Raw genomic sequence first — 13,929 nt, forward strand, 5'->3', positions numbered from 1 at the left:
ACAAAGGATATTAAAGACCATCAATGTAGTCTGCCGGTACCCACCTTCCATTTGTCCTCAGAACTCTATTGAAAAAAATGGATGGGCCACTCATAGAGGAGGCTAAGCTGATTCACCCATCCTGCCTGTGTTGGGCCTGCCGGATGGTAGCTTGTAGATGGTCACCTTCCTAAAAAAAAAAAAAAAAAAAAAAAAATACGCCAGAGACGCCAGACTCCATCTTTTTGGAGTCTGTACAGTGCTCACATGTCACAGATTAAAGCAGCCTTACAACCTTTGGGGCCACTTTCCTCAATAATTAAGAAGTTTAAAATGAGTGGGTTTTAAAAGTCTTTTGCCAAATTTTAGCTAACATTGGAGTTCTAAAGATTATTTTCAATAGACGGGAGTTTGCTTTTCTCCAGATCTCCTGAGCCTACATACAGGTCTTTGGTGTCTTCATCCAGCTGCCTGGTTGGACCACACCACAGGTTTCCACTCCTCACGTGAGCGCTTTTCACAGGCCTTAGTTCCTACCAACCACCGGCCTTCCAGGTCTTGAATGCTTATTTGCCTATCATACTGTGCTACTTTCTGAAGTCTGAGCTGATCCCTCCAGAACTGGCTCAGCATCATGGCTGATCTCTCCAGCTGCGATCATGGTGAAAGGTAGTTTGCAGAGTTCCTTAGCCACTCAAAGCTTCTCAAGTCATCTGTTTTTATTTGAAAACATCGACATACGCACAGCTCTAGTTAAGCTATCTCAAGTGTCTTCTTAGAGCGAGTTTACATGTCTGGCATCCTTTGGAGGATATGGGTATTTCTTCTCAGAGTTCTCAAGGAAGTCAAACGGTCATGGAAGAGTCAGGACTTGGCCTGAAGCCTCAGAAGAGCCAGGTGGCTGGAGGCCAGCTACTTATTCTGCCCAGGGCTGAGTGGACCTGTGGCACACTTCCCCCAGCATCGCTGAAATGAATAGCTGAGATCATAGGCGTGAAGTGTCTTGAGGAACACGCCGTGGCACTTGGGGAAGGTTTATCAATTTCCTCCTCACCTTCCCTCCCTGTCTCCGACTTTCCAGTATGCTTTCCCTTGTTCCCCAGTTCACTCGGGGTAGACGGTCCTTTCAAGAGCTCTTATCTGAGAAAGTCACTGCCCAGCCAGGTGAGTCAAGAATTCCCCAGGCTTCTGCTTCTAGCTTGGATGAATCCCGCTCTGTCAGCATCATAGAAATCCCCCAGTGGCACCGCCTTGTTCTTCATGGCTGCTTTTGCAATCTGGGTCAAAACCTAAATCATTTCCTCTGTCTGGTCAGGTGCTGAAAACTGCTAGCTCTGAAAAAAAAAAAAAACCTAGAAAACACCTAAACATGTTCAGGTGTCTGCGCCCACCTCTTCTTGTTTTAGTTGCCTGCTCCAGAGCATCTCGTCTTTGACATTACAAAGCTTGGCGCTCACCCCAAAGGAAGCCAAGTGGTGGAAAAGTCCCACTGAGACGAAAACAGAGTTCCTTCAGCCAGGCCTGAAATGCTGAGGAGCAAATCTGAGCGGGACTGTTCCGGGTCCGCTCCTCCTATCAGTGCTGGGCCTTCTTTCTCAGACCCAGGGCTGAGTAGAAAGGTTTCCCTCCTTCCAAATGCTTCCTTGATGCTGCCTATTTCCTCCACTTACAAATACATCCACCCTTGGGCCTGGGGAAATTGCTCAGCGGGCAAGGAATTAGCCGCACAAGCATGAAGACCTGAGTTCGGATCCCCACCAACCAAGTTTAAAAAAACCAAACCAGGTACAGTGGCGAGTGCCTGTAACCCCAGTGCCGGTGGGTGGGGGCCAGAGACAGGCAGATCCGGGTGCCTTGTTGAGCTAGCAGTCTAGCCAAAGTGGTGAGTTTCAAGTTCAGTAAGGGACCCTATCTTAAAAACTGAGGTGGAAAGCCATGGAATAAGACACTCGATGTTGACATCTGGCCTCCACACCTGCACACACAGACAAGTACACACACACACACACACACACACACACACACACACACACACACGCATATACCACACACACACACAAACAAAAACACATATACAAACATGCACACACACACACTCACAAGCAAGCCTAGCTGCATATACACATATATATACCACACACAGACAAGCTCCTCTACACATACATATACAGACACCACACACACACACAAACACCACATGTGTGCACATATGCACAGATGAGCCCATCAACACACATATGCATACATCACACACCCACCTGCATGTACTTACCCATTGCCCATCCTTCTGACCTCAAATGGAGGCAGCATTCGGAATTAGACATCCGTTACTTCTCAATCGGCTTCCTGTTTATAATTTTCTGATTTATGTCCCAGATGCTGTTACGTCTTTCTCAAGGTGAGCTTGATCCAAACAGAGACTACCCATCCCTAGGAGGTTTGAAACTACACTTCCCTGCTGGGGAAACCACACTGGTCGGTCTCTGGTCCAAATGTGCGTCTCTTGTGTGCCCGGAAGGAAGCAGGAAACGCGGAGGGAGTACAAATCCTCATGCCCGAGCTCTGCCTCATCTGTTCCTGCAAACTTAGGCCAAGTAAGCCCCCTCCAGACTTCACCACTGACCCCAATTCGCTTTCACAGACGTTCCTCTGTGAGCTGGTAGACTATTGACGCGCTCACAGCTGGACATCTGACCTACGCGTCCTTCCTGATCCTCCCGAGAGATGTGTGGCATGTTTTAGTGCTAAGTGAGACTAGTCTCTGATGAAAGACGTGATTTTGTGTTGTTTTAGATGCTTTGAGACAGAGTCTTGCTGTGTAGACTTAAACTATAATCCTCCTGCCTTAGCCTTTTAAGAGTTAAGACGAAGGTGTTCACTACCACACCTGACAAAAGATTAAGTTCTTTCTTTTTTTTCTTTCCTTCCTTCCTTCCTTCCTTCCTTCCTTCCTTCCTTCCTTCCTTCCTTCCTTCCTTCCTCCCTCCCTCCCTCCCTCCCTCCCTCCCTCCCTCCCTCCCTCCCTCCCTCCCTTCCTTCCTTCCTTCCTTTCTTCTTTCCTTCCTTCCTTCCTTCCTTCCTTCCTTCCTTCCTTCCTTCCTTCCCTCTCCCTCCCTCCCTCCTTTCTCTCTCTCTCTCTCTCTCTCTCTCTCTCTCTCTCTCTCTCTCTCTCTCTCTCTCTCTTTCTGATTTAAAAAAACGAAATCTCCTCTAGCTCATATGTCCTAGAACCCTCCTTGTAGCCCATACAGGCCTCCAATATTGGATGAATCCACTGCCTAAGCCTCATGTGTACTGACCTTATAGGCATGTACCACCATGCCTTTCTAAAAGGCAAAATTTGGATGTACTTAGATTCTCTGTTGAAAGGCCTCAAGGTGGGTGCTCCCACCCCTTACAATTTTAAGCAAAGCTTCATAGATTGCTATTGACCGCTAGATTAACTGTGGTGTCATTCTGAGAAAGTACCAGGATGAATTCAACGAGACGACAAATTCAGAAATAAGCCTTCAAACTTACAATTATAGATATGATAATCTCTACATCGCCTGAGCCACTAGTACCCAGGTCTGGTCTATTTGAATAATTTGAATTCCTGCTACTTTAACAATTTGAATTCACAACGGAATGCCTATCTCACTAGGCGAGTGCCTCCCCAACACATTCATTATGTCTTCAACGTGAGTGCCAATTTACAGCTTTCATCCATGATAGCAGGCGGCCAAGGCCCATGCCTTCTCTGAGTATATCAGCAATGGAGAGTTACAACACAGTATATTCCTGGTTTTCTTAGCTTCTCAGGCCACGATACAGGCTTTGTGATGGTTAGAAATCCCTGCAAACAAAGAGATATTTATATGTGCAAAATTTGTAGGTGGGGGGAGTTAATTGCATCAGTGGATAGATGGTCAGATGTCACGGCTGGGTGGATGTTTTGTTCCCGGGCTATGTGGCTGAACTGACAGGGAAGCACATGAATGGCCTGTAGGAAATGCATGGAACTCCCCACCGTCTGATGCCAAGTGGTGACCAGAACAGATGTGAGCTGGGCGATAAGCACAGCATCCCACGGCAAAGGAAAGTCTCTTGGAAATGACTGGAGGAGAAAGGTCATGAGAATAATGTCAGCGTCTCCATGCAGGTTAAAAAAAGAGAGAGAGAGAGAGAGTCTGAGAAAGTCCCCTTCAAGAAGTAAGACGGCAAAGGGAATGCCTGGGAGCCAAGTGCAGACACACCCAGGGTCTTGGTGCCAGTGGGTGTACCCTCCTGTGCCCTGAGTCAGATGCCAACTGTCCTTCACCCTCACTGAGCGCTGCCAGGTTTACCCTGCTGCTGTTTGCTTTCAGGACACTGGGGTGCTGCTTCTAATAAACTCCTTAAGTCAGAAAAGGAAACAAACTTCTCCTTTGGATAGTTTTAGGATTAGGAGGGGGAAAAAAAGCTTTACGAAAAGCCATTTGGAATTTGGAATGGATTGTTCAATGTGTGTTATTCTCTCCCCATTGAGTTTGCTATTGCTCGTGAAGTCACTGGATGTTTGTACTGGACCTGCTTTCACAGGAAGCCTTTGCTCAGACTTTTGGACACAAGGGGCCATTTAGGAAAGGGGAGCAGTGCTTCGCAGAACCAACGACTCAGGACAGCAACGACCGGGAGAAGAAATGGTAGCGGGGATACTGACTTCAACACAAGACTGTTCTAGAAAGCAGGTGGTGGTGCAGAGGCAGATGGTCTCAGGGCTTGGCACATTTCGTATTGCTTGTCGTCACTAGAAGACTCCATGTAGTTCCTATGATTAGGTAGTACCAACTTCTAATTATGACATAATGCATCCAGATTTTCCAGTATCAGCCACAGAGTAAGGAACTCATGTCCAGAGGGAAGACTGACTTTCAGCTCTGAGTTGTCCCATTTGTTTGTTTGGTTTTTTTTTTTTTTGTTTTTTTTGTTTTTTTTTTTTTTCTGACTGCTGGCAGTGTACAATCTCAAGCAATACTGTTCCATCCTTCACCAGGTAGAAAACAGGACCTAAGGCCTTAACCCTTCCTGGGAATGTTTGAAGGATGGGAGATGCCAGGAATGTGGACAGTGACATGTCTAAGGTGTCCTTGCTGCCTTGGACTCCAGGCCTCTTCCCATGCGATTTTCCACTTTATCTTGATACTTCAGCATCCAGACCCCATGTTCTTCTCATCTCTACTCAAGAGAGCAAATAGTCCAGGGAGAAATACAGGGTCCATATTTGTTCGCAGTCAGTGAGGATGGGATGGTTCGTTTTGCTTACCCATTTGGCTGGACTAAGAAATGCCTAGATGGATGGTCAATGATTAGTATGCCTCTGAGAGTATTTCTAGAGGAAATCAGTGTTTGGATGCCATTATATACTAAATAGGGACGGCTTCCCTCACTGATGGGAACTGGCACTAGCTGATTAGTTATCAACTAAGATAGAAATAAAAAAGAGGAGGAAGTCAGGGTTTTTTTTTTTTTCCTCAATGTGAGCCCCGCCATCCATTCTTCCGTCCTTGGACACTGGAGATCCTGGTTCTTACACTTTCAACCAAACAAAACTTGTGTCGCTGTCTTAGGTCTAAGCCCAAAGTATGACACTGATTTTCCCGTTCCCCTGTCCATAGGCACCACACTGGAGGACCTGTAGTCTCCATTGTCTAAGAACCAATCCTCATGTTCTCTCTCTCTCTCTCTCTCTCTCTCTCTCTCTCTCTCTCTCTCTCTCTCTCTCTGCAGTTTATCTTAAGATTGCTAGCTGGAGGCTAAGGTGACTGCTCGGTCAGTAAACTATTCGCTCACAAGCACCAGCACCCAAATCCAGGTCCCCGGTGCCCACGTGGGAAGGTCAGGGTATGCACCTATGAAGGAGGGTCCCTGGGCCTTGCTGGCCAGCTTAGCTGAACCCATGAGCTCCATGTTCAAGAAGAGTCTTATCTCAATAATGTGCAAAGTGACTAAGGAAGACACTCAGTACTGACTACTGTCCTACACACACACACACACACACACACACACACACACACACACACACACACGTGCGCTTCCACACAAACATACACAAGAAACCCTGACTAAGACAGATGTTGGTGCCAGAAGTCATTCTAGGAGAACATAGTTGTGAGGAGGAGTTGCCTAAGTTTTTTCTTGTGTTTCTAGAACTAGCTTTGTACCCTTTCCGTCCATGTACTCCATTACTCTCTCTCAACCCTACCTTAAGACTACTTCTCCTCACTTCATGGTTCTTTTCTACTTTCATCACACACACACACACACACACACACACACACACACACACACACACACACGACTTTCTTGGAGGATGGCTCAGCAGTTAAGAGCAATGGCTGTTTTTCCAAAAAACCTGAGTTGAATTCTCAGCATCCACATTGCCACTAACAACCACCTGTAATTCCAGTCCCAAGAGCTCTGACACCTTTCTCTGGCTTCCATGGACACTGCACATATATAACGAACAGACTAAGACTGAAGTATGAAACTCATATCTATATATACATACTTGTTTTAAATAAAAAGTGTACCTTACTAGCTTACTATATATCTATACACAGTAAGATACATCTACATATAAAATATATCTACATGCTTCCAAATAACTTTCAACTCTTTAAAGACACACCAGCCATTTCAGTCTCAACTGAAGGTTACTTAATGTTCACATATGCCTACAGTGAGGTTCTCTGAATATATCTAAATCAATCTGGAAGGCAGAGAACATTTTTCTCTTTTTTACAGGAACTTATGAACACCCTGTATTTAGCAGACATTCATTAACCTTAGAACAGGTTGGCATCTTGAAGATCATATAATGGATCAGAGACAGGAAAGCACATCGTTGGAAAGCCCCACACCCTGCAGACTGTAGTGACCCTATCTTCTCCACTACAGTCTTAGGGCTACTGAACATAGCTACAGAAAGATCAGCCATTGGATGGATTGGTCCTGCTGTGATCTTAAACTTCCTAGCATTCCTGAAGACACCTAAGGAGCTGAGTTCCAGCTCAATCAACCCCAAATCAATCTCACATCCCTGCCACACACTCTCCCAAGGGGAAAAAAATCAGAAGCCATTGGATGGAAACTCCAATAATGACCTGTCATTAAAACTTCTAATCTCTTTGAAGGATTCTTTCTGTTTCGAGTGTTACAAAACCTGACTCAACTGACTTAATCACTAAATCATTTTATCAGATCACATGTCAAGATGGGCTGTTGCAGGGCCTCAGTCTTGGGTTTCTTAGTGGCTTTGTGATGTCAAGGATGTAGGTGACTTCCCGACTGTCTTCCCCTGCAGCCTCAGCCCATTAACAGGCTACAGCCCTCAGCCCCGGGTAGCACATCCACATAAGACAACATTCTAGAGAGAAAAGAGCACATCGAAACCATGGATCAAATTCCCCTTCACATCTGCTTGACTAAGGACTGGGTCACATGCCCTCCCCGGAATCCACTCCTGGCAAGAGGAATGCTATCTCCCCATTTGCCTGCTTCCTTGATGAATCGAGAAAGGACTTTGTCTGGGGAGTCTGGGGACTGAATACAGCTTGGGGGATGGGCTCGCCCTCACTGCACCCCTCCTTTGCACACAGTTTCACTCCTCTCTCTTCCCCTTCTGAAAACTGAAGACGAAAGTTGCCAAGACCAAGATGAAGTCACTCTGGTCAGACCCAGAATAAACAAAGTTGGGGTTATGAACCAGCAGAAGAGCTTTCTAACACCCACAAGAGATTCCTTCCCAGGGCACACACCGAGTCTGCCTGTGCCCCAATGTCTTGCTTAGTCTGCATGGTGCGGAAATGCAGACAGACACTGGTCTGGCTGTGGTGTTCGTTCAAAGCCTTCGCTCCCAACTCCTTGCAGGGCACGTCTATGACCAGGGGACCGTGTTTGGGTGCAGCGTGTGCAGATTTCTCCCTTATGTCTTTAAAAAGTTTCCCTCATCTCAGCCCCTCCTAATGCATCTAAGCCCTGTCATCTGTGCACGTCCCAAATTCCTACCCTTTGTCGTTCACCCCTGAATGCACACAACTTTCCTGAAAGCCACTGCCTCTGTCAGTACTTAAGGTTGACATCCTGAACACAGAGTAGAAGTTGATTAATACGTGTTGAAGAGATAAATGGAACTTGGCCCCATGCCTCGACTCTGCCGCTAACCAACTGTGTAACTTTGAAATATTGATTGAACTTCTAAGGCCTGTTTCCTGTTCTGCAAAAAAAAAAAAAAAAAAAAAAAAAGGAGAAGGATTTAGTGTAGCTGGAGGCCAAGCATTGCTGGCTCCCTCCCCTTGACTCCCTGGCAAAGGAAGACGATACCCCACACCGAAGGGCGCCCGATCTGCTCAGGGTGTGGCTGCGACATGGACAACTTGCAGAACTGTTGATGACAGGAAGTCCCGCACTGATCTTCCCAGTGGGCCTGGGCAGGCAGGAGGCCATAGGCCTGCCCCTCAGAATTCAGGGTCAGCTGGAGGGAGCCAGAGGCCAAGGCTTCTCAGGAATGCTGATCATCGGGGCCCAGCCCCCACCCTGGGGACACTCTTGGCCTGCCCACTTCTTAGGTTGTATAGCCAAGAGTTTATCTAAGTAAGCCATTGTTTGCAAAGCAGGGAGAGCTCTGGATTTTCCCCAGAATTCCACAGAAAAGTAAGCCGTCTTCAGCTTTCCAAGGCGGAAGCCAAAGGCTGCGCAAAGCTGACATGTTAGACCCCTAAGATTCGATAATTCCCTCTTGCTTTAGATGTGGTTTTACCCTGCTAAGACTATTTCTTTTTCTGTATCTAAATATGCAATGTACCAACATCAACTAAAATTAATGACCGAAAAGGGGAAAAAAAATGAATGAAAGATAATTCTGGATGAAGATGTCACACAAACAGTTTCCAAGTTTTCCAGCTCTAGAAATTGCCAGACACACATGTTCATCCTGTCCATCTTCTCACTGTCTGGGATGGAGAATTAAAGTCCCAAGTGCAAGGTTCAAGGGGCTTGTTTTTTAATGAAATTCAAAATATCCTCTTTATTGAGCCCAAGTGTGTCTGCTGTTCAGGATAGCCTTCAAGTTGACAGCTGTAAAGACAGAGAAAGACCCAGAGGAAGGCTGGCACCAACAGCTGTCTAGGACATTGATATTGACTGTGCCTAGAGTGTGTCACAGTCTGTGCTCTGTAGCATCTCTCAGTATGCCAGCCATGGCTCTGAAGCCACACTCCAAGTTGGTGGTGCTTCCCCAGAAATATCAGGTGAACAATTGTCCTGAAGCCAAGTCTTGGGAAAATACACTTCGTTTTCCCCCATCAGCTTTTTTAAAAGTGTGTATGTATGTGAGTGTGTGCATGCGTGTGTGTGTGTGTGTGTGTGTGTGTGTGTGTGTGTGTGTGCTCAAGCATACATACACATGTATACATGGGGATGTCAAGGCATGCCAGTAGAGACCAGAGGACAGCCAGGCTGTGAGTATTTTTATCCGCTCTACCATCTCACCTGCCTGAAGATACACTCTAGAAACAGGAAGATCTATGTTGGAGTATCACTTTGATGCTAGGTGGACAGGTCCAGTGCTTGTCCTCCTTGAACTGGGGTAAGTCATCTAGCTTTCCTGAGAAGCCGTTTCCTTTCCTGTGAATATGGAAAGCACACCGGAACACAGAACATACCCTCTCAGGAAGCAGTTTCAGCTTTTTAGGTCCAGTTCCTTCTCTCCACCGTCTCCTAGACTCGCAGCATTTCCAGGTGAGCTCAGAAGAGAGTCCTCGAAGCCACCCAATATGCCCGGACCATTTCATCCTTGACCAGCTGTCACTGCTAGAATAGTCTATCCCGAGAAGGCAGGGAATGGTCCCATACCCAGCTAGGAGAGGAAGGAAGAGATGGAAACCAATCCCTCTTGAAGATGCGGATGTATAAACACATGGCAATGACATATCTCTTTCCCTTTTCAGTTTCCATTTCCACTGAAAATAACTTTCAGATCTCTGAAATGCACCCCCTCCCCGTTACCTTCCTCTTTCAAAACCTTCCTGTTCTTTCTACAAGAGGCCTGTGTGGCTTTGCAAGACTATGCTCTCTACATGTGCACACAGGCTCACGGAGGATGGGGAAATCTCAGCTTAACCTTGGGAACCTCAACTGAAGCAGAGATGTGAAATTTGACTGATCTGGTAACGAGTCACCCCAGTCTCCCGTTTCCCACGGGCAGGAATGCGTGTCGGGGGTGAACGGGTCATCATGACAGCCCTGTTCAGTCTAGCTCCCGTGGTGACTTGGGCACAGAACTTCAGAGGGTTGGGGAAATAATATCGCAGGGCATCTCCCTTTCTGGTAAGTCACAGCTAGACAGACTGCCGAGGTCTCAGCTCTGCATCCTCACAAATTCCACCTAGATACACCTGGGGTCAGGCTCAGAGCAGACACTCCCACCTCGGTGACCCAGAGAGAGCTCCTAACAGGAACTACATACCCGGATTCCTGGGAGTTCTGATTCCCTGAGAGATGAGGGAGTGAAGAGGAGAGCGGGAGAGAGAGGTTGCAGAGAAGCCCAAGTCTGGGGGTTGGGAGGCCATGTTTATGAAGGTCACTCACAATTGGATCTTCTTTTACTCAGCAGGCTGGTGTACCCCGCCTTGCTGTTGTCTGCCCTATGGATGCAGGTGCTCTATTGTCCTGGTTCTTAGGGTTTTATTTCCTTTATGAAAGAGGCAAGCCAAAGGGGGCATTAAGAAAACCCCCAAACTCCAAGGACATCCAGAGTTTTTATTCCTTAGTGGAACAATGTTTTATAAGCATAAGTAGAGAAAGGAAGGAAGGAAAGGAGGGAGGGATGGAGGGAGGGAGGGAGGGAGGAAGGAAGGAAGGAAGGAAGGAAGGAAGGAAGGAAGGAAGGAAGGAAGGAAGGAAGGAAAAGTATAGGAGCAGAACACGAATCTTAGGACAGAATAAAAGACAGCTCTTTAAACTTGACTGATGTGCACTTAGGAGAATGTTCCACACTTGTCCTTATTTACTTTGCTTCTCATTTTGCAACATTTTGAATGAAATGCCATCACAAATCAGACAGAGAACCAAGAAATCTGAATTTAAGCCCGGATTTTGATGCTGTTTCTAAGTGCTGGGTGGAGCGAATTCTTCCTTGTTATTTTCCCAATAAAAGGGTCATGTTAAGCGACTCCTTAAGGGGCCCTAACTTTCTTTCTCTGATTATAATGTGGAAGGCTGAGCTCCAACTCCGCCACCATGGAATCACATCATTCGGATGATGTTTCATAACAAATTTTGTTTTTCCCATTCTCCGACTTGCAGCCCAGTCTCCTCTGAGGATTAGTGACCGTTTATAGTATCAGACAAAACCAGTAATTTTCCCACTAACCTGGGAGTTTCCCAGGATTTTCTGCCAAAGATTATTTTGGCATCTAACAACTTTTTTTTTTAAAGATTTCCATCATCGGTTTTACCATCAACAAAACAATATTTCTTAAGTTAACAAGGAAAGTACTGAACCAAGATATCAGGGACAAGATCACGTAATGAGGAAAGGCTCAGACAGTCCATAAAGGAACACTTGTCTCCTCACACTGTGAACCTCGAAGACCCAGGAGAGGGCCGGCGGTGGCTATGATAGAGTGTGAAGGTAACAGATGCAATGGTTAGGAGGAAGCGGGGCTCCCTCCATCAAGCCATAAAGGACCACAAAAAAATTTGCGGAATGCGTGGGAGATTCAGGGAGGGCAGAAGCAAAAACCTTATTGAGGAATGGATCCAAGCGCATGCTACAAAAAGTAACTGTACACTGTGGTCACACTCTCGAAAGTGTGTGTTGGGGAGGCGCTCCATTGTTTAGCAATGTCTGGAAGTTTCTATGGTTGTCACAACCCTGGAAGAGAGATCTATTGACAGGGAGGAAGGGCTGGCATGCTGGTAAACTTCCTTTGGATCGCAATTTCTCCATCTGGTAGAGAGAAGCTCTCCCTCCCTCTGTGTAGCTACAGAATCCGTAAATTTGGTAATTTTATTTTCCTATTTGCTGTTTCCTCTAAAATACAATCATCCTAAAATCTACAGGACAACCCCTCCTAAATAAGAATAATCTAGCCCCAAATTAGCAGTATTAGGGCAGAGAAACCCGGAAAGAGATAGAGGAAATTTGGGAATAGAGTGAAAACTGAAAGTCGAAGGATGTTTGAGGGGCTGGGAAGAGCGTTCACTAAAGCAAAACACCTGCCCAGGTCACATGAGACACTGGCTTCTATCCCCAGAACTGTAAACAAAAAAACAAACAAACAAAAGCACCCCCCCCCAAGAAAGAAAGGAAGGAAGGGAGGCAGGGAGGGTGGGAGGGAGGGAGGGAGGAAAGAAGGAAGGAAGGAAGGAAGGAAGGAAGGAAGGAAGGAAGGAAGGAAGGAAGGAAGGAAGGAAGGACGGAAGGAAGGAAGGAAGGAAGGAAGGAAGGAAGGAAGGAAGAAGGAAGAGACACCCGGGAAGGGTATAAAGAAGAAGAAGAAGGTGAGAAAATTGAAGTCTAAGAGGAGAGTAACAGGTTCAGTTTACGGTGACATCTGCAGACCTCACTTCCTCTCCTTCTGAAGAGTTCTGAAGTCAATGAGCAGAGGCACGAGGGACCCAAAGCCCAGGCCAGTCCGCTGTTGCCTGGCAACAGGTGCCTGGGAAGGATGGGGAGTAGACTCTGTTCTCCCTCATGATGGGCACTGCCATGAAGGTGGCTAAGGCTTCCCTGGAAGAGAAGGAAGCAGAAGAGACAGGCACACACTCATCAGGCACACAGTACGTGCTCACCGTCAGCCCTGTGTCCATGGCTTCTGATCCAACCACCTGCCGAATGAGTCATCTCAAGCTGGCTGAAGGTAACAGGAGGACGTATGGAGGTCATGTACAACTACTGTGCTATTTTCTACAAGGGACTTGAGCATTCCCGGGGCTGTGGGAACATTCCCCAAGGATGTAGGGGGTCAGCGGCACTATGGAGGAGCATCTTCCAGTTGAGAGGACACAATAGATCCTTTCTGCGAAAATGGGTCTAGGAACCCCCTTTATTCACCTGACTTTTTTTTTAAGGTCTTGCTACAGAGCCCAGGCTGGCCTGGGAAGTCACAGTCCCCCTGTATCTGCCTCTAAGTGTTTGAATTATAGGTGAGTACCACCACACTCAGCTAGAAGCCCTTACTGAGGAGGCTTGTGGTCAGAAGGGCTGAAAATGCAAACTCTTGGCTGCAAAATGCAAATGATGTTAGACATCCAGACCAGGGATTCTCCAGGGAGACTTGGAGAATGTGTGGTGTTCTGCCTCCAGCGGGTAAATGCTGTTTTGCTAACATCCAGTCCCAATCTGCCAGGGTTCAGGATCAAAGACCTAGCATGTTCGTGTCCTGGACTGCTGTTTTTCACAGCTCTCCAGGAATCTGTCCTTAAATTTTGATATCCAGAATTTCATCACTTCTCATCACCTCCACCATAAACTCAAAGCAAGCTAACGGTATCCCTAGCCTGGTTGAATTCAAGTCTCCTTAATGGACGTCCTACCTTTTCTAGCTCCCTAATGTTGAGTCAAAAAATACCAGCTGAGGTAACCCTTGCAAGAGCTGTGCAAGATCACAGGATTCCTTGGTTCAAGACTTACCAGTGAGAGGCAGAAGAATCTCCGAGTTCGAGGCCAGTCTGGTTCAGGACGCCCAGGGCTACACAGAGAAATCCTCGTCTGGAGAAGCAGGGGGGTTGGGGGGAATGTGGAGGATACAGCAGTGACTCCTCATCGCACTTAAGACTGAAAGCCAAAGTCAGAGTGTAGCTCAGTGGTAGAGTGCTCACCCATCATGCATGAAGCCTTGGGTGTAAGTCTTATTACCAGAGGGGGAAGGGGAAAGCCTGATTCCTCCGTGGAACTAACAAGGAGTTGTGCAATCCTTCCCTATC

This window comes from Peromyscus maniculatus, chromosome 16 (assembly GCF_049852395.1).
Source record: "Peromyscus maniculatus bairdii isolate BWxNUB_F1_BW_parent chromosome 16, HU_Pman_BW_mat_3.1, whole genome shotgun sequence".
NCBI classification, from domain to species: domain Eukaryota; kingdom Metazoa; phylum Chordata; class Mammalia; order Rodentia; family Cricetidae; genus Peromyscus; species Peromyscus maniculatus.